At 43.2% G+C, this 21,094-nt stretch overlaps 1 protein-coding gene and 1 long non-coding RNA gene across 6 annotated transcripts in view; both read right to left on the bottom strand.

The window, feature by feature from the left end:
• EFCAB11 (EF-hand calcium binding domain 11) overlaps positions 1-21,094 on the bottom strand; it is a 161,632-nt gene that overhangs the window by 91,452 nt on the left and 49,086 nt on the right. The window lies entirely within an intron of this gene.
• LOC136172152 (uncharacterized) lies at positions 15,469-18,750 on the bottom strand. Its single transcript, XR_010663964.1, has 4 exons — positions 18,644-18,750; positions 17,220-17,365; positions 16,498-16,640; positions 15,469-15,581 (listed from the first exon to the last, which is right to left on the bottom strand). It is a non-coding gene; the product is annotated as an uncharacterized lncRNA (long non-coding RNA).

The following is a 21,094-nucleotide window of genomic DNA, read 5'->3' on the forward strand; positions in this document are numbered from 1 at the left end:
GAGAAGACGGTCTGGTTGGTGTTATTTTCCTCTATTCCTTTACCTCACTGGAATTGACCTAAACTGTACTTTCTGCTTTCTTTTGACTTTTCTTTTTGCCAAAATACGTCTCCCCATCTTCCGGTCCTTTGATCAGTACTCAATCACTACTGTTTTCAGTATTGAGCCCCATGTTCTTCTGTTTTCCACTGTTTTGTTGAGCTCTGATGGACAGCCTCAGATCATATGACTATTTTTACTTTAGTCTACTCTGTCTTGCTTCTTTCTTTTGTATTTTAAGACATTAGAAAGATACCTCTTCTTTTATGAAATTTAGGTCATTTCCTGCTTTTTTCCTTTAATCACTTTTTCTGTTCCAGATGTTGGCATTGGTTTCTTCAGGACGATGCACCTGTTCTGCCCTCTTCCTTGTCTTACTGATACTTTAGCAATTATAATACCGATTACGGTATAATTCTATGAAACCACTACACTTACCCAACTTATACTTGTTGTATTTTTCAATGCACTACACTGCATTTAATTAATTTAGCTATGGTAAGCTGCCCAAAACAGAAAGTTCCCCCAGAAAACCAAGAAACAAAACAAAACATCAAACACGTATCAATGACTTCCGTGTATCCGTGATTTTCTTTTACACACGGGCCTGAATAAACACATCTGGAGGACACAGCGCACACTTCGCCTTTAGCAAACCAAGCTCCCCTGCAGGCGCCGTGCACTGCCAGGCCATAGACTCTGGTTCTGTTGTTCCTGGAGACAACGATTTCTAGGTGTAGGGTGAATGGGTTTATGACACAGGATTACCTGGTATTCAGCTTGACTGACTCTGAACATAACCTTATAAGGTCTTGCTTTTTCTAATTATAAAACGAAAGAGGTGAGGCTTCTCCTATTATAATACAGGGATGTTACAGAGTTACAGAACAAGTTTTAAGCAAGATTCATTATGGGTAAACTCTCTAGAACAAAGTTGCTCTAACAGATATGTCGGAGATATGTTTGGGTGTACATGTTAATATCACTATATCCTCTTTCACATCTGACCTATTAATACTTTTCTAGTTCTATTTAATCTAAGCTTTGCAAGTATTATACCCTTCTTAATATTTACTTGTATTTCCTTTCTCTAGAGTAACAGACTGCACAGTCAGATGAAAGGGCTCAGATTGACTGACATCACAGTTAAAGAGCCCTTCTGTATTCCAAGCTGATCCTAAACTGAGAATTCACTTCCATTTTTTTCTACTGAAGGTGGTTTATAATAAGTTGAAAATTAACAGTAGAAACAAAATAATAAACTGGAAAATGGTTAAGAAATGATAAAAACATAAAAATGAAAACAAGTGATAAAAATATACGTTATGTCTGTCTATAAACTCTGGCTTATTGAGAGGCAGTAAGTGTAGTTATTAAGAATATAGGCTTTGGGGTCAATTGGCTTGGTTCTCTTGACTATTTCATTAAAATGAAAGCTAATAAAACTTATGGAGCAGTGAAATAGTGGTTAAGAATGTGAGCTTGAAATTTTATAAGGCAATGCACTGAGTTTAGGACAGTCAAGACAATTTTGAAGAAATCATAAGGCTGTAGGACTTATACCACTAGATATCAGGATTTATAGAATCATATAATTAAGAGAGTGTGGTATTGGCACAAGGATAGACAAATATAAAGATCGAGGAAAATAACAGAGAGTCAGGGAAGAGCTGAAGTTACAGCCTCTCAAGTCTGAATTCAGTCTTGAGACTGAAGGGAAGGGCAGAACTCCTTCCTACTCACGGAGTCTCAGTCTTTTCTTATAGACGTTAACTGGTTAGATAAGGCCCACCCACATTAGGAAGGGTAATTTACTTTACTCAAAGTCTACCATTTAACTATGCTGTTTAGTCGCTAAGTCACACTCAGCTCTTTTGTAACCACATAGACTGCAGCCTGCCAGGCTCCTCCGTCCATGGGATCTCCCAGGCAAGAACACTGGAGTGGGCTGCCATTCCTTCTCCAGGGGATCTTCCCAACCCCGGGATCAAATACCTCTCCTGTACTGCAGGCGGATTCTTTACTGCTGAGCCACCAGGGAAGTCCCAATTAAATCAATTAAACATTAATCACATCCTAAAAAATCTTCACAGCAACATCTAGACTGGTGTCTGATGAAAAACTGGATACCACAGTCTAGCCAGGGTCACACTCAAAACCAACCATCACACTTGCATCAGGCAAAGAATAGACCAAAAAAAGCATGAGTCCTAAAAAAAATGATAAATTGGATCTCATCAAAATAAAGAACTTCTATCTTTAAAAGAAAATGAAAATGAGAGTCATAGGCTGGGACTTGCATCTAGAATATGTAGAAATCTCTTACAACTCAGTAGTTTAAAAAAGTATTAAAATACAAGCAAAGAGTTGAACAAATCCTACATTACAAAGGTGTGGATAGAAAACAGAACAAGAAACCATTGTTTGAGTCATTAGTCATTAGGGAAGCACGAATTAAAAACACAATGAGATACCATTATACACCTGTTAGAAATGGCTAAAAATAAAAACAAAATAAAAAATTAATAATACCGAGTGCCAGCAACAATGGACAGCACCTGGAGTCTCATATTCTGCTTTGCGGGAATGGAAAACAGTAAAGTGAATTCAGAAAAAGCTTCCCAGCTTCTTTACAAGATCAGATGTACACCTACCATGTGGCTCAGAAATCACACCTCTTAACTCAAAAGAAATGGGGGTAAATATCCAAATAAAAAGCTGAACACAAATGTCTACACAGCAGCAACATTCATAATCACTCCAGCTGGAAACAGCCCAATGTCCATGAACAGATAAAGTGGTACATCCAGAATGCGACTAATGATTTAATCTGATCTGTGCAATGACATGGATGAATTTCACATGCATTATATTAAGGGAGACAAGCCCAATACAGAAGATTACAAATTGTATGATTCCATTTACATGGCATTCTAGAAAAGGCAGTAACATAGGGACAATAATAATAATAATCAGTGGTACCAGAGACTGAGTAAAGGGAAGGAATTGAAAGGAATAGAAATATTTTTATGTCGATTATGGTGCTGGTTACACAACTGTATACATTTATCAAAACCCATAGGACCATAATACATCTATTAATGGACAATTCTATGATCTGTAAACTGTATCTTAATAAACCTGACTTTACAGTACTAGCAGTGAAAGTCAAAAAGATGAAAAAAATATTCCATTAGGAAGACACTTCCTAATGAGATGGCTGAATGGCATCACCGACTCGATGGACATGAGTGTGAGCAAGCTCCGGGAGTTGGTGATGGACGGGGAAGCCTGACCTGCTACAGCGCAGGGGTCGCAAAGAGCTGGACATGACTGAGTGACTGAACTGAACTGAAGGCAGAAACTTAGTGGGGGAAGAAAAATTGAAATATGAGTTCAGAAAGGAAGGGTGTAAAATTTCAGATTGGTAAAGAACATTTTCACATAATTTTAAATGCTTGTTCACACATTTTTTTATTGTATTTTTTTGTTCACACATTTTTGAAAGAAAAATGATGAGTGTCAAATCACTGTGGTATGTACTCAATAAATACATTTAAGAGTGACATAACAGTTTTATTTTTAAATGTCAATGTTTGCAATACACTGGCAATTATATGCTTTGCAACCATTAAACTTACTTTGACAAGTTTTAGCATCAATCTAAAAATGCACAAGGAAATGCACAGTTTTAAAGAATACTTTTAGAGAACTACAAAGACTCCTGCTCCAGAAGGCAGCTTCCCCAAACTCTGCCACAGATGGCTGGCAGGTGTGGCAAGATTGAGCCCCAAAGTCCCTTGGGCAGGCAGGCTGTTTGCCTTCAACCAAAAGCAACTTGCCTGCTCACTGAAATGTGCTTTTGCAGAGACTCTCAATGTCTCTGAATGCAAGAAGGTAAAGGAGATTGTAAAACACTGCCCTAGAGAGATTCTTGCACATTAGTACAGATGGAAAGATACAAGAAAACCTACTGCATAATTAATTGCAATAATGAGTCACTGAGAACAAATTCAATGCCCATCCACTAGCAAATAGATAAATAAGATGTAGCATTACCTTTTAATGGGATTTTATGTAGCAATGACAATGAATGAGCTATAGCAGCTCATTGATAACATGCATCATTATGGATGAATCTCCAAAACTTGATGTTGAGTGAAAAAAATCAAGGTCACGATCACACATACTACGATATTATGTATGAAACATTTGGAAACATGCAAAACAAGATAGTGGATTGCTTAGGAATAAATATCTATGCAATAGTATTAAAATATACACAAGATTGACAAATAACCAAAATATAGATCCCATGGTTCTCTCTAGAAAGAAAGGTTAAGGAATCAGGGAAGGATGCATAAAGGTTTTCAACTCTTTGTGTAATATATTTCTTTAAAAAATCTGAAACAAATATGGCAAAAGTAGACTGCAGAAAGCGAAGCAGCTGGACCACAAGTGTTACGTTATATTAGTATCTATGCCACTCTGTGTTTAAAGTATTTCCAAAAGACACAAAAAAATAAAGTATGTATGTGGTATCCTGAAACTTGGCAGGAGTTCTTTGTCATGATTTATACCAGATACAGAATCTTCAGGTCCGAAGAATGAGAAAGGGTGATTAAGCTTAGATATTAAATATACACATTATTAATTTTTTAGTTAGTTAATCACTGGAGCCTAAATCCAAAGTCAGTCTGGATATCCTCCTCAAGTTCCAAGAAACCCAAAGAAAATGTGATGCACATGAATAGGTAAAGATTGCATATCGCATCTAACACCAATAACTTACTTTCTGTGGGTGGGTGTGTGCTAAGTCGCTTCAGTTGTGTCCTGCTGTTTGCGAACCCAAGGACTGTAGCCCGCCAGGCTCCCCCATCCTTGGGATTCTCCAGGCACGAATACTGGAGTGGGCTGCCATTTCTTTCTCCAGGGGATCTTCCCAATGCAGGGACTGAACTCGCATCTCTTCTGTCTCCTGCACTGGCAGTTGGGTTCTTTACCACTAGCGCCACCTGGAAAGCCCATCTTTAATAAATTAATTCTTTGATTCATCAGACAAGAACTAAATGACCGTGTGCTTTGCGGTAACGTGAACCTCCAGAGGTAGTCAAGGCAGACGATAGACAACACTGCCCCATGGAGCTTCACAGTCAAGGGCGAGAAAGAGGCAGTGAGCGCACGGTCTCAGAGATTAGTGTCATGAGTGACACAAACTGGGCAGCAAAGCTTTACTGCTGGGGGAAGGAGGGACAAGCTGAAGCCACTTTGGATACAGCAGGCGTCTGAGGATGCAGTGTTTGAACAAGGAACCTCGGTGCAAAGGCTCGGAATAGAAGGGAGCAAACGTCTTGACCAACAAGATGAGTGAGACTGAGGACGCATGACGAAACAGACGTGAGCTCTACAAGCCTACAGAAACAGAGGACACGTCATCAGGTAGAAATTTAAAGTTTCACGATTCTTTTTTAAAAGTTATTAATAAAACTAACAGTACACTGCTTCCTATCCAGGAGCTCTTGAAAGTATCACACCTCAGTCCTCTAGCTTGACTTCTTACCTGATGTTTCAGTAAAAGTAGTACTTGGATATTACCCTGAGATAAAGTAAAAGTACTTTATCAGTAAAGTACGGAAAATAAAATAACAAGGAATCCTCAAGGTTTTTACTGAACAACACCAATAAAAATCAACCTTTTCCTAACATATGTGCCAACCATTTAGAAAAGACAACAGACTGTAAATATATTCTTGGGAACAGGTGTTATGAAATAAAGCAAGAAAACTTATGCAGGGATCAAAAAAGCAGGTGACTGTGAACAGTAAAATAATATTACAGTAAGACATTAGACATCTGTATCATATTTCAGCACATGTGTTAACACTCAAACTTTTCTTGAAGCTATAATGTATTCTCCTGGGAATGGGTATAGTGAACAGTGGATCTCTTCATTTCAATCAGAAAAAAAATAATCTAAAGTTGACTGACAGAGAGGCAAACTCTATTAGTTAATAGCCATATCCCAGATGGCCATCTTAGGGGCATTTAAAGACTATTATCTACGTCATTGTCTAATATACTGAGGTAGACAATATGGTTAACACCATGAGAATTACAAGGAAGGAAATAAAACAGAAAACACTGTCCTGTTTTTGTTCAAAAGCCATGGTACAGTGAAATCTTCCCTGTTTGCAGTTCTACTGAAAGAAGCTGTAGAATGAATGCTATTTAGTCGCTCAGTCTTGTCCAACTTTTGCAACCCCATGGACTGTAGCCCACCAGGCTCCTCTGTCCACAGGATTTCCCAGGCAAGAGTACTGGAGTGGGTTGCCATTTCCTTCTCCAGGGGATCTTCCCTGCCAGGGATCAAACCTACATCTCCTGCATTGACAGGGGGATTCTCTACCACTGGGCCACCAGGGAAGACCACAGAAAGAATAGTGGAACTAAAATTAGTTGCCAAAGACCAGACAAGCCTTCTGTAGGAAAATGGAAAAACAAAAACCATTCGGATCCTCTAACTCAGAAACACAAAGGCTTAGGAAAGCCTATAAGATCAGGAAAGGCTTGCATGTGATAATTAGAATGAGTTTTCAAATCTGAAAATTAAAAGCCATGAAAAAACACTGCAGGTTAAAAGAGGTTATATGAAGACAATTTATTTGAATCATGGCTGTATGAAAATGCATAAAACATCTTATCCATGAGGTTGGACAAAATGAAAATAATTTTAAAAAATTACTAGAGTGATAAATCATGAGTTCTGAAGCCTGAGTTTGAATCTTGACTTTCCACTTATTAGCTATGCAACCTTGGACAAGTTTCTTAACCTGAGTTTCATCTATGAAATGGTTGCTGTGAGGATGAAATGAATAAAGAACATGACATTTATTTACTTTTGCCACGGAGTAAATTTAGCCGTAACTCCATGGGCAGACAAGGGTTAACACAGCAGTCCGGCTCTGCCATCCTGCTTACAAGGTTGGCCCCTGGCTGGCCCTGCCCCAGCACTGAGGCATCGAGCGGATCGCCGAGCCGGAGACAGTGGTCCAAGACTGTGGTCTACGCCGAGCCCTTGCTTTCCCCCCGTGAGTGCGGACTTCGGAGCGTGTGCTGCACAGAAAGCGACGCAGTCACCCCACAAGAAAAACCCGAGGTGCTGAGTATCTGAGGAGCTTCCTTCCTTGGTTGCTACGCTTCACACATGATGTCACCACTTGCTGGAGGAATTAAGCACGTCCCGTGTGACTTGGGTGAGCGTGGACCCTCGGAGGCTGGCCCCTGGGTCCCCTGGACCGAGCCCCGCACGCCTTTCCCTTCGCTGATTCCGCATGTTCTTTCACTGCAACAGATTCTAGCTGAAAGGACAGTCAGATGTTGAATTCCTCTAGTGAGTCACAAAGCTAGTGGTGGTCTTAGGGACTCGTGAACGTTTTCAGAAATAATTATAAGCAATTATCTTACATTGGGTCTAACTACAGTTAAGACATGTATTTTAATAAATCTGGAAATCACATTCACGAAAAGTGACTTCTAGCTGTAACACCTCGACGACAATAAACACAGCATTCTCTTTTCATAAGTAATAGATAAGATAAAAAAGCTGAAATTCAACAGCATGTTCATTAAATTATACAGTATTTCTTGATAACATGCTTTTATGTTCCATGAAAATAAATATTTAGCTGCTACATCTTTCTAAATGATATTTAAGACAAAAACTAATTAAGAGTTCAGAATTACTCAGACATATCCTTCAAACAGCAATAGAAGATACAGCACAACTGAAATGCCAGAATCACTAAACTGTGGCAATGGATCACTAATTTTGTATATTTTCATCATCTCTTACAAATAAGTGATTAGTCTTTCCCAAAACTTAATAAATCCAATATTCTGCCCAATATATCTAATGTTCTGTCTTAAAAAATCAGTATCTGGAAAAGAGAATTTAGAAAGAAAAGCTCAAGAGAAAAAGCACTTAATAATTCATGAAGACTGTCTGTTTTTGGATCGTCAGATCAATTCCCCCACTGGAAAAAACTATAAGCAAGACACTAAAACAAAACCACCTTAAAGGCACTGAGTTAAAAAGACAGTGGGGGCAGGCCACACTCTTAAGGCAGCTCAGATTCAGAGGCTGCAGCGCCCCAAGGCCACTTCTGCCGTGAGGGTGCTGGCCCCTATCCGAACCTGGGCCCTGGTTTGGTGGCTTCATTGGAGAAGAGTCCAGGAGACAAGATTCAGGGCTTGCACAGCACGGATCATCTCATGGGATAACTTTCCCACATTAAGCTTATCTCCAAAAGGTAACGTGAAAGTTACCTTAAGCAAACAAGTAAAAGAAAAAGTTTTTTAAAAATGATAAGCTATCTCTTAAAAAGTTATGGCTACTGATTGCCCTCATATAGACTTGTAGCCTGAATCTAAGCAAACCTTGAGCAGGAACAAAAATTTCAATCTATGGATTTATTTTAATGTGGTCCTATACTGAGAGTACACATACACACACACATACACACAAATGTCTTAGGTAAAATATTAGCAAACTGAATATAATAGTGTATAAAAACAGTATCATGACCAAATTGTGTTTACATTAATACACACACATACTAATGAGCCATTAAGCATATTAACAGATTGAAGGGAAAAAAATCTCAATAGATAAGGAAAGAGCATGTAATAAAACCTAATGCCCATTCTTGACAGAAACTCTTATACTAAACTAGGGAGAAACTTCTTTAATCTGACACAGGACATAATTATAAAACATCTATAGCTAGCTATGATCAAAATAAATGAGAAAAAGGTGTAGGCTCTCTCCCCGAGTTTGGGAACAAGATGCTATCACTGGAAGTACTGGCTAGCTTAGTAAATCCAGAAAAAGAAATTAAAGATATGAGACTGGAAAGGAGGAAAATGTTACTGTTTTCCACTGGTATCAGAATCTTCTTAGAAATACCTTCAAAAATCTACAGATAAACTTAACAAGGTTGCTGGTTATAAGATCTATATATAAAAATTAACTGCATTTCTATTTAATTGTTTCTATAAGCAGCTTAAAAATAATTTTTCAAAAGCTACCATTTTAATAGCAACAAAAACTATAAAATATCATATTATAAACTCCAAATTTGCTAAGACTAAATCTTAATTGTCCTCACCACAAAAAAGAAACGATCCTTAAGTGACCTGATAGAAGGACTAACTAATGCCACAGAGGCAATCACATCACAATATGTAAATATCAGACCAACACACGTGCACCTCAAATGGACATAACATCATGTCAATGATAGCTTGATTTTAAAAACCTATAAGTATGTAGGAATAAATCTAACACAAGAACAGAAAAACCTATTTGCAATATAGAGTCATGATTAAAAGCACAAACTCTTTATCTAGGAATCCTTGGCTCACTGGTAAAGAATCCGCCTGCAACGTGGGAGACCTGTGTTCAGTCCCTAGGTTGGGATGATCCCCTGGAGGAGGGCATGGCAATCCACTCCAGTATTATTCTTGGGGCTTCCCTTGTATCTCAGTTGGTAAAAAATCTACCCGCAATGCAGGAGACCTGGGTTCAATCCCTGGGTCAGGAAGATCCCCTGGAGGAGGGCATGGCAACCCACTCTTGTATTCTTGCCTGGAGAATCCCACGGATGGAGGAGCCTGGTGGGCTACAGTCTATGGGGTCACAAGAGTCGGATACGACTGAGCAACTAAACCTCCTCCTCTGCCATTTACTAGCTGTAGGATCGTGGGCAAGTCAATTAACCTCTGTGTGCTTCAGTTTCCTATGGAAAACATCACATGTTACGAGGACCACCTCATGAGGTTGGTGGGAAGACCGAACACAAAGTAACAGAATGAGGCCTGGCACACAGGGGACCCCTAGAGTGCTCCCTAAAGCGAGAACCATCAGGATTATGATGATGATACTGGTAGCAGGATGATGCAGAAAACTGCACACGCTTTCTGAAAGGCTTTTAAGAATACTTGATTAAATGGAAAATATACCATATTCATGGATAGGAAGACAATATTGTTAAGACATCAATTCTCCAGAAAAGTCTCTAGACTCAATGCAATCCTAATTAAAATGTGAGCAAGGTTTTTGATGCTCAATAAGCCAGCTCTGGAATTTAAAGCAAAGAGCTCATAATGAGTACACCACTGAAGAAGAGGAGTAAAGAGGGAGACTCGCCCCACAGACTTTAAGGCTTTATGAGGACAGTGTGGTATTGGTGTTGGGATAGGTTAAGTGACCAGAGAAACATAATAGAAAATTCATAAACGAAGGCAGTGTGGCAGAGCTGTAGAAAAAAGAAGGCACAGTCAATAAAGAGAGCGAAAAATGTCGGCTATCCATAAAGAAAAAGAAGTTAGGTTCTCACACACTTAAGCCATACTCAAAAACCACCTTTAGAAACCTCCCTGGTGATCCAGTGGTTAAGAACCTGCCTTGCAATGCAGGCGATATGAGTGCCAATCCTCGGCTGGGGAACTAAAATTCCACCTGCCATGGGCAACTACAAAAGCCTGCACGCCACAAGCAGAGAATCCACGCACTGCAGTGAAAGATCCACGTTAGGCAATGAAGACGCCCTGTGCCACACCTAAGACCCCACGCAGCCAAACAGACAGATGTTTAAAAAATCAACCCTAGAAGCATTAAGGGTTTAATTTTCAAGGGCAAAACTTTAAAAACTGTGAAGAAAACAAGAGTATTTCTCTGAACTTGAGATAAGGAGGGGGTTCTTAAATAACACACTATCACTCTAGAACCAAAACAATTCACAAATTTAACCAAATGAAATTTGATTTATATTTCAAAAGGCATACCTGAAGAGAGTGAAGACAAGTCACAAACTGGGAGAATATATTTGTGAACTGACAACATATATGTACCAAGAACATATATAAAAAAACAACATGTTCAAATCAATAGAAAATGCAACAGAAAAAAACGTGGGTGAAAACCATGGACATACCTACAATATACAGATACGTAACAAACATGAAGCGATCCGATAGATGAATCATTATTAAATCAAGCCCACAATGAGTTATCATACCTACTCCCCTGGAAAAGATCAAGAAGTCTGACAATACCAAGTCCTGGAGAAGATGCAGGTCAACAGGCTCTCTCACACACTAATGACTGGAGTGTAAATTAACACAAATGATCTGGAAGCATCATTTGGTATTATAATATTTTGGCACTAAGGAAATATTCCTATATTTTATAAGCTAAGTACATATCAAATAGAAACACTTGCACACAGCTACCAAGAGTGACGATATAAGATTATTCATACAGTATCAAGAGTAATAGCAAAAATAAGCAGAATTATTTTTTGTGGCGATTACTAAATGCCCATCAACAGTAAAAAAGATAAATTATGGTAAATTCATGCAATGGGATGTCAAATATACTTAAAATGAGTATAACTATACACAAAACAGGAATAAATATTAGAAATATATTATGAGTGAAAAAAAAAGGCACAAAAGACCTAAATTTGACACTCTTTTTTTAGATACTTTTAAGATAAAGATTTTATTTTCTTGGGCTCCAAAATCACTGTGGATGGTGACTGAAGCCACAAAATTAAAAGACATTTGCTCCGTGGAAGAAAAGCTATGACAAACCTAGACAGTGTATTAAAAAGCAGAGAGATAACTTTGCCAACAGAGTTCTGTCTAATCAAAGCTTTGATTTTTCCAGTAGACATGTATGGATGTAAGGACTGGACCATAAAGAAGGCTGAGCACTGAAGAATTGATGCTTTTGAATTGTGGTTCTTCTAGAGAAGAAGTCTTCTAGAGAAGACTCCTGAGAATCCCTTGGACTGCAAGGAGGTCCAATCAGTCCATCCTAAAGGAAATCAACCCTGAATATTCATTGGGAGGACTGATGCTGAAGCTCCAGTACTCTGGCCACCTGATGTGAAGAGTCGATTCATCGGAAACGTCTCCAGTGCAGGGAAAGATTGAAGGCCAAAAGGAGTAGAGGGCAGCAGAGGGTGAGATGGTTGGATGGCATCACTGACTCAATGGACGTGAGTTTGAGCAAACTCCAGGATATAGTGAAGGACAGGGAAGCCTGGCGTGCTGCAGTCCATGGGGTCACAAAGAGTTGGACACGACTCAGTGACCAAACAACAAGATGAGGAAAATTAAACATTAGGAAAATACACAGGTCTGTGTGTGCTTATACATGTATGTGTATTTTTAAGGCAGGAGAATAATAAACACTCAATTGTGGACAGTAGTTCTTGGAGGAAAGCAGGAAGACAGGCTGGAGGACCACATGGGTGTATGTGAGTTAATGATAATATTTTAGTTCTTGGGTTGAATGTACTCATTTTATCGTTAATCACACTACTTTTAATGAATAAAAATATCCATGTGTGGAAAAATTATAAAGAACTACATACATTTACCAACTTACATCTTTACATATTTAAACTAGCATACCATAGTTTTAGTTTATGAAAACTGTTACTATGCCACTTTGGAATAATTTGCTGTAACACTGAACTTATTTATATAACCTGTTGGAAAAACTAGCATGTAAACATTAGTTAAATAAGGAAGGAAAACAGTATATACTACTTCCATAAAGCCAGTTTATGGAAGCTAATTTACTGATTAAGTGTTCTTCTGGTACTAAGTAATTGAAAAAAACAAAAAATCTAACTGCACTGACAGCTCTCAGCCAAGGAAATGCAGCTGTAGAAACACAGCCAACTTACCCACAGACAGACGGTGAAGTCCTGACCCCGTAACGCACACCACAGACGAGAGGTCTGCATCCTTCCCGATGCCCACGCTGGGACCTCGCCCGCGGCGCGCGGGTCTTGGGAGGCGCGGCGATGGGGCCTCAGCTCCCGAGGCTGCAGCCTCACGCGTGGGAGCAGAGCCCCCGTGGGACCCGGAGAGCCCCCGCCGCGTCCCCGTCGGGACACGCGGAGGAGACGTGCGTCCGCGGACCTCGCGGCGGGCCCTCAGCGGACGCGCGTCCGCCAGCACCCGGCTCTCGGGTTCCGGGCTCCTGAGGACGAGGGCCAGACCTCCGCGCGTTAAGCCCCGAGGCCGTGCGCTTCTGCTCCGCGGGCGAGCTCAGGCGCCCAACCGTGCCCGACACCCCGCCAGCCCGCGGGCTGCAGCCCGCCGGCTCCTCCGCCCGTGGCTTCTGCAGGCAGGGTTCCTGGAGGGGGCTGCGTCTCCTCCCCCGGGGATCTGCCCGACCCAGGGACTGAACCGGGCCTCTTGGGCCTCGCACTGGCAGGCAGCGCCCGGCCCTGCGCCGCCTGGGAAGCCCCCCGAGAGGTCCCGGCTACAGGGGGCACTCGGCGAGAGAGACCGCGGGCCCAGCCTCAGCCCACGCCCGGCTGAGTGCGCACCCGGCGGGTTCTTCACCCACGTGCGGAAGCCCGGAGGCTGAGCCACGCGTCCTCCAAGAATCTTCTAACTGGTAAAAATCTATAACCCTGTAAGGAACTACGCGTGTCAAGAATTAACAAAATTGTGATGTAATCTCCTTATATAAGTGGCACAGTATTTAATCCACATTCAACTGCCTTTGGATAATACCAGTGTTCACAAGCTCTGAGGAGAGAATGAAGCATTAATATAGCATTACCGTAGGATTAGTTAAAATGAAAAAGCAGAATTCCACACATAAGAGTTTCCAAATAGTAGATAAATTTGCTTTCTGGTAGATCAGAGGCATCTTGCAGTATAGCATATTAGCTATATTGAGGGAAAAAATTATAATTTAAGTATTAAGGTTTAAACATCCAACATCAAATTCTATAGTGTAAAAGAATTTGAAAAGTAACATAAATCCTCCAGAAACAGTGCTCAAATTGCCTAAAATAGGGAAGAAAGAGTAACAGCTGTTCAAAAGTGATATAAATACTTCAACAGGCAAAAATTGACAAGACCCTGTTAGCGTGCTTAGGTGACCTGCCCACATTCTCTAGTTAAATTTACATTTCGGACAAGTCAAGATCTCTAAAGAGAAATCCCTTTGATGTTCCAGATTCACATCAAAAGACACCCTATTAAAAAAAAGCAAAGTCAAGCCTCAAACAAGTAAAGAGTTTTTGTACTTAAATGAGAAAGGATTAGTACTAAGAATATATAAAGAAGCCCTACAGATTAAAAGAGACAGGTCAATATTTATATGTGGGCCAACAGTATAAACAGGCAACTGACAGATCAGGCTGGCAGACCTGACGCTGAACCTGACCCGCAATCAGGGAAATCAAATGGTAATAAAAGCCATCGCACTCGTCGGCTGGGCCCCAACTGAAGAGCTGGGCGACCAGTGCTGACGAGGCTGTGGGCAGGAAGGAATGCGGACGCGCGAGCAGGAGGGAATGCGAGAGGCCGCTCAGGAGGCAAGTCGGGCGCAGGGCAGCCCGTCTGCGGCCCCGCGCTCGGTTCCGAGGCGCGCAGGGCCGCCGCGTGTGGACAGAAGGCCGCTGCAGGAGCACCCCGGCAGCGCATCTGCGAAAATGACGCGCCTGCCAACAGGGGGATGGATCCACAAAGCGTGGGACACTTACACAGCAGGGAAAGTGCTCTGGGGGAGAAGCTTCCTTTCCCCGTCTGTTGCCGCGCTGAGGGACCGCTTCTGCGGTGACGCCCCCAGGCTCTCCCCACCTCCTCACTTGTCCCTCCTGGAGAAATGACTCCTCTAATTGGCGCTCCCCTTCTTCTCTCTGGCAGAGCCTCCTGACTGCGGGGGGTGGGGGTGTACACAGTACTCTGCTCCCCAGTGCCGTGGGGGTCCCAGGCTGACTGCACCGCCTGTGATCAGAAGGGCGAACATATTTAATTCTGGCTGTGTTCCAGCAAGCTGATCCCTCGCACAGAGCTACCTCACAAACGCAGAGCTGATATCTGTATCTGCTGCTCTCCATCATTCGCATCTATTTCTCAATTTCCTCTAGATGGCAAAAGAGAGTTCTGGTTATTCTGCCCTCTCAGGCTTCAACAGAATGCTATACAGCGAGGAAAAATACGTGAAAGCTATCAAGGGGGCTGAGTCTTCAAAATGTAGTAAGAGGAAAGGCAATTTGCATTTATGTCAGCCTGAGAGATAAAAAAAATAATGCTATGCATTATTTAAAATACATAAATCTGTATCATAAAATATAAAGACACATATGAATGATTTAAAAAATTCAGGGAATAGTGATTATCACTGGGGCAGAGGAAGGGAAATGCAGACAGGCAGGGTTAACCAAGGGCTTCTCGACCATGTTTGGAATGGAATGGCTCGTTTCCCAGTTTGGGAGGAAAGTATATATAGATCTTGTTTTCAGCCTCAAGTATTTCAAATACACACACACACTTGTGCGCGTGTGCACACTTACCTACCACAGACACTTTGACAGGAGAACAAGCCGTGGAGTCGCAGAAGCTCCGAGAGCTGCTTGAAGGCGCCTGCCCTGTCCACCAGGCCTGGCCAGCTCTGCTCCAGACCCCCTGGAACCAAGCCAGTGGGAAGAAGGATTGCCTGTCTGGAGATGGATACTAAATGGAGCGCTGGCTTCTAAAGTGTTACTCCAAACAGGAGGAAAATCTATTAAACCACAGAATCAGTGAGAGTCAGAAGGGATAAAGCAAGACAAGGATCCAAGGAGTGGAATTACTAGCAGCAAACTATGGAAAGCTCTCTAGAACTTTACTGTTGCCAGAATGAAACCTAAACTATCATCTTTTTAAAAAAAGGCAACAAAATCTTTTTATTATCTCTGAAGGAAGAGTCAATAACTACTCCAAGCAATGCATTTCAGTGTCTTATAAATCACTAGAATGCTAAATTCAGTGGAAATTTTCAGTCAGTATATTATGACTGCATATGGTCCGAAGCTGCACAGAAAGGAGATAATCTGTATTATTTCCTGATTCCGTTGGCTAAACGAGACACTCTGAATCACCACCATAATAATAGAACAAAGTCTGCAAATCTGTGCTACTTCATTGAAGAGAATGTGTCTTCTTTTTTAAAACTTTCATATATTTTATTAAGTTGTTAATTATTAACAACTTCCTTCCTCCAGAAAAGAGGTATTCAAATGATAAACTCTTTTTGGCCTGATGCACAAGCCAGCCTCAAAATCATTTTTTCTTGTCTTGTGTCTCCAATGAGGAGGAACAAATGAAGACCATGCTAACATTACAAATCACTGGCATTTAGACGAGATGTTCAGTCCTTACTGCATGCTACGATTTGTAACCTAGGGATAAATAAGATGTTGGCAAGTAAATAAGAGGTAGGTGATCACCGACTGAAATAACAGATACAATGCAGGAAGCTGCTTTCCAGTGAAAGTCGGCCACACTTTCTGCTGCAGCCGTCTGCAACTGCCCAGTAGGCTCATCAGGTTCTCGTGCCCAGCGGGGATTCAAAAGTACCTGCTGAACGGTATTTACCTGATAATTAAAAGAAACATGGGAGGACGGTGAGGATCCAGGAGAGGATACTACACCACACAAGCATGACTTCACATCCGGGGAATGCTCAGAGACCGAAACGTTCTGAGGACTCCAACGTCTTTCTTTAACTCGTCATCCCCCTGTTTACAACATACAGGAACATAAATAGATAGCATGCGGAGACGGAGAGAACCAACGCATGGAGCCCAGGGGAAAGGACGTGGGCAGAATGAACTGGGAGACGGGGATTGATATATATATATAATATACTGTATATGCACTGAGCATACAGCAGATAACTAAGGAGAACCCGCCGTACAGCTCGGGGAACTCTGCCCGAGGCTCTGCAGTGACCTACGTGGGAAGGAAACCCAAAGCAGAGGGGACACATGTACACGCCTAGTGGGTTCACTCTGCCGCACATGCAACTAGACTCTGACGAAAGTTAGTTAAACAAAAACACCTTTCAAGTTTCACTGCAGCCCTGCCAGCCCGGTCCTCCTGTCCTGTCTCCATCCCGCCAAGCTGAGCCCCACCGCAGGGCCTTTCTAGCTGCTCTCCTCTCGCAGGGCGGCTCCTCCCAGACGGCAGTCAGCTTTGCACCATTTAGGTCTCACTCCGACCTGAGCCCCCAGAGGCCCTCCCGTGCCTCCCGTGCCTCCCGTGCCTCCCGTCCCGCTGTCGGCGAGCTGTTGCTTGGCGTCACTTCCCCAGGGCACCTGAAGGGAGCCTGCTGCTTCCGCGGTCAGACTGCCTGCTTGCAGCGAGCCTCTGAGTCCTGCAGAGCAGGGACGTCTCTGCTTTCTTCACAGCCCTGGCCCCGGCAGCCGGAGAGTAGCAGGCACACAGTAGGTGCTCAGTAGCCCTGTAATGAGTGAGTTAATGAGCCGGAGAGTAGCAGGCACACAGTAGGGGCTCAGTAACCCTGTAATGAGTGAGTTAATGAGAACGTGCCTGCTCAGTATAAAACCCCTCGACGTCAAGGGTTTTTCAAAGAATGTAACAAACGTATTCCCTAGTTCACCAAATTCAAAGTCCTGACTTTCGCATCTACTTAAAAGTGGGGGGCGGCAGCAAACAAGGGAGTATTTGGGGTGAAGATTAGACAGGGAGCTGACCCCACTGCAGCGTGAAGGCTGCCATTTCACGGATTTTCAATCACACTGACCCGGTCCATCAAGAACTAAAAGCGATCCTTCACTATTTTTACAGTAAGCACTGATTTAGCCGTATTCTGTTCCTACAGCTCTCAGCATTATTTTCTATCCAAACTGCCTTGTACTTTTCTAGCAACGGTATGAACTATCTCAGTGTGTCGCAGATATTCTTGGGGTCTGAGAATCAGTAAGAGGTGAAAGGCAATATGAACATAGTATGGAATAAAATGCTTATAAGATGCGATTCCTTCTCTCAGCCGGGAAAAGGAGACACAACATTTTAGGTGGTCGTTTGGAGTAAAAGCGCCAAGAACGATACATCTGTGTTACACGTGACTCCGGCTGTCTTACGTGTCGACTAGAATCTGAATAACTGTGCTTGACCAAATACACACTTAAAGGAAAAAGCTATCGCCTAAAAAATAAATTCAAGAATCATTCAAACACAGTTTTACTGGCACAGTTTTGGAATCTATCATGAGGTATTCCAAGCTGAATTTAAAACTCCTCATTTTTCAAGCTGACCTGTTACCACTAATAGGTTTTAAAATGATGAACAGCCACAGAACCATAAAAATAAATTCCGTTTTATAAAACTGAAGATCATTTTATCTGAAATGAAGTTTCATTTTTTAAAAACATCATGCATTTGGGAAAAAAAAAGTCATATACTCCTGGAAGCAATGGTCATTTTCCACGAAAGAAAATGTTATTGGGATACAGCAGTAGCACAGAAGTGAAATATATACTGTGAGGGAGAAGCTGATTTGCTGTTTGGCAAATACAGGGCTTGTTTCCATACAGTGGGTAGGACAGAAGGCAAGAGGAGACTCCAGGATTACATTCAGGAAATTAGGAGAGACAAAACCGAACCATGGTATCAGAGGCTGGCCGTCATCACAAGTTGTTATCTGCTTTTAAGACCCTTTCTATTGATGTGTAGAAATTTAAGATGCAGCAAGACGGTGGCTAAAGAAGCATCTTACGTGTAAAACAGATGACTGATGAGGACCTGCCGCATGGCAGGGCCTCTCCTCAGGGCCCCGTGGGACCTAGACGGAAGCGAACCCACCAAGAGGGCACGTGTGCATCGGGAGCGCTGGGTCACTTCTCCGTGCGGCAGAAACCAGTACAACATCGCAGAGCAGCTATACCCAAAGTAAAAAACAAATAATTAAATATTTTTAAAAAGAAACATCTCAAACCACATCTCCTATCTGTACACAGTAGGACAAAAACTCAGAGATGATGGTTTGATGGCATCACTGACTCAATGGACATGAGTTTGAGCAAGCTGCAGGAGATAGCGAAGGACAGGGAGGCCCAGTGTGCTGCAGTCCATGGAGCTGCAAAGAGTCGGACACAACCTAGAGACCGAACATCAACAGGACGAAAACTCAGGGGCTAATGGGGCAAAAGGGATGGTTCCCAATGGAATCCTTTGTGGGGTGGGAGAGTCTTCAAGGTCACATGCAAGTTCGATGATTTGCTACGTTTTGCTTTGATCTTTGGTCAAAGTCAGAAGGTCAGCTCAAATTCAAAGAGACAGAAATAAACTTCTAGATGGCCATAGAGCCAAGGTGCTTCGCAAAGGCCAGAGCCAGCAGCTGGGGGGAGAGGAGTGGGTGTGGCCATCCATGCAAAGGCCTGACCGCTGCGATCTGTGAACGCGCGTGCTCAGCTTCCAGGGGTCGGGCTTCTGAGGGACGCGGTTTCGGGGGATCCATGAGCGGTCTGCCGACTCCCCGAGCTTGATGCGAGAGACTGGCTATCACGACCGCAGGAATCGCCGTCTTCACGCGTGCACACAGGGCAGGGGACTTGCACAACGCACAGACGGCGGTGCGGGGCGGGGCGCGGGCTGGGGGCCCGGTCTCCATCCCGGAGCACCAAGAGCAACGCGAGGCAGGCAGCGCGAGAGGCGGCAGCTGAGGGTCTGCAAGCGCGGGGCAGAGGGCCCAGTCTCGGAGGAGTGGGCTGACCAGGAGACAGGACAGAGGAGCGGACCCGGCCCCGCCCCGAGGGGCAGCCAGGCTCGCAGAGCGGGAGGCGACACCCCGGAGAGGAGCGCCCTGCACATCCGGGGGGGATAGCACGGTGGGGCCAGCTCACGAGCCCATCGTGAAGGAGGGGAGAGCAGGCGAGCAGGGCAGGGCAGCCAGCCGACCTGGAGACGGGGTCAGAGCCTGGCCTGGCCGACCAGCGCTGGAGCGGAGAGCAGAGTGGGGCCTGGCGCACGGCTGGCAGGGGGGCAAACTGGGCGGCCCCTGCGGAGAGCAGGGTGGAGGGTCCTCACAGAACCAAAAGCCGCCACTCGGGGGTACACGTCCAGAAAAAGTGAAGACGACAGTCTGAACAGCTATGCGCACCCTGATGCTCAGAGCGGCGCTATCTATAATCGCCAAGACATGGGAGCAAACTGCCTATGGACAGATGAATGTGTGAAGAAGGTGTGGCAGGTACACACACACACACACACACAATGGAATATTACTCAGTCACACACACAAAGAATGAAACGCAAGTGGACCTGGAGAACATTAAGCTGAGTGAGTAAGTCAGAGAAAGGCAAACACACAGTGTGGGATATCACTTACATGTGGAATCTAACAAATAACACAGATGATACATATGCAAAACACAAGCTGACTCAGACACAGAGAACTTGTCACCGTAGGGAGCGGGGGAAAGGAGAGGATGTGTTAGGGGTGTGGGTCAGCAGATATAAACGACTATGTGTAAAATAGGTAAGCCGCAAGGAGGCGCTGCACAGCAAAGGGGATCGCAGAGATCATCTGGTAGCAGCTTACGACGGCGTGCGCTGTGCAGAGACACAGAGGCACTGTGCTGACAGCTGAAACTCGCGTAACACTGCACACCAACTGCACCTCAGCAAGAACGAACAAACGGGCCTCCAGCCTCAGAACCTGAGATGCGAGTCCTAGAGCCCTGGGTGGGGTGAGGGCCGAGGGCCGAAGCAGACAGACACTGAACAAGCAGTGACCGGGTGGATTTAGAGCAAGGACGAAAAAGGAAAAATCAATGACTGTGAGGGTGAAGCTGAAGAAACGGTGGTATCGCTGACTGAAATAGGAAGAAGGAGCTGACTTGAGGACAAGGATAAAGACGTTCGATTTAAACATGATGAACTGAAGCTGACGATACACAACCTGAAACATTTTCAGCTACTCACTAACTGTGACATTGAGAACTCTCTAAGCTTAGTTTTCTCATCTGTAAAACGGGAGTGCTAGTAACGTGTGACTCACTGAGTCACTGTGAGGACTGAATGAAGTAATGGCAATGCTAGCACTCACTAAAGCAGTGGGAAAGTAACATATTTTGGCCACTGTTATTACTCATCTTATATCTGACAAATTGCCCAATCAATCTTTTTTTGTTACGTGAACTTATGACTATCCAATACACCTCTCATC

Source organism: Muntiacus reevesi, chromosome 7 (assembly GCF_963930625.1).
Source record: "Muntiacus reevesi chromosome 7, mMunRee1.1, whole genome shotgun sequence".
NCBI classification, from domain to species: Eukaryota; Metazoa; Chordata; class Mammalia; order Artiodactyla; family Cervidae; genus Muntiacus; species Muntiacus reevesi.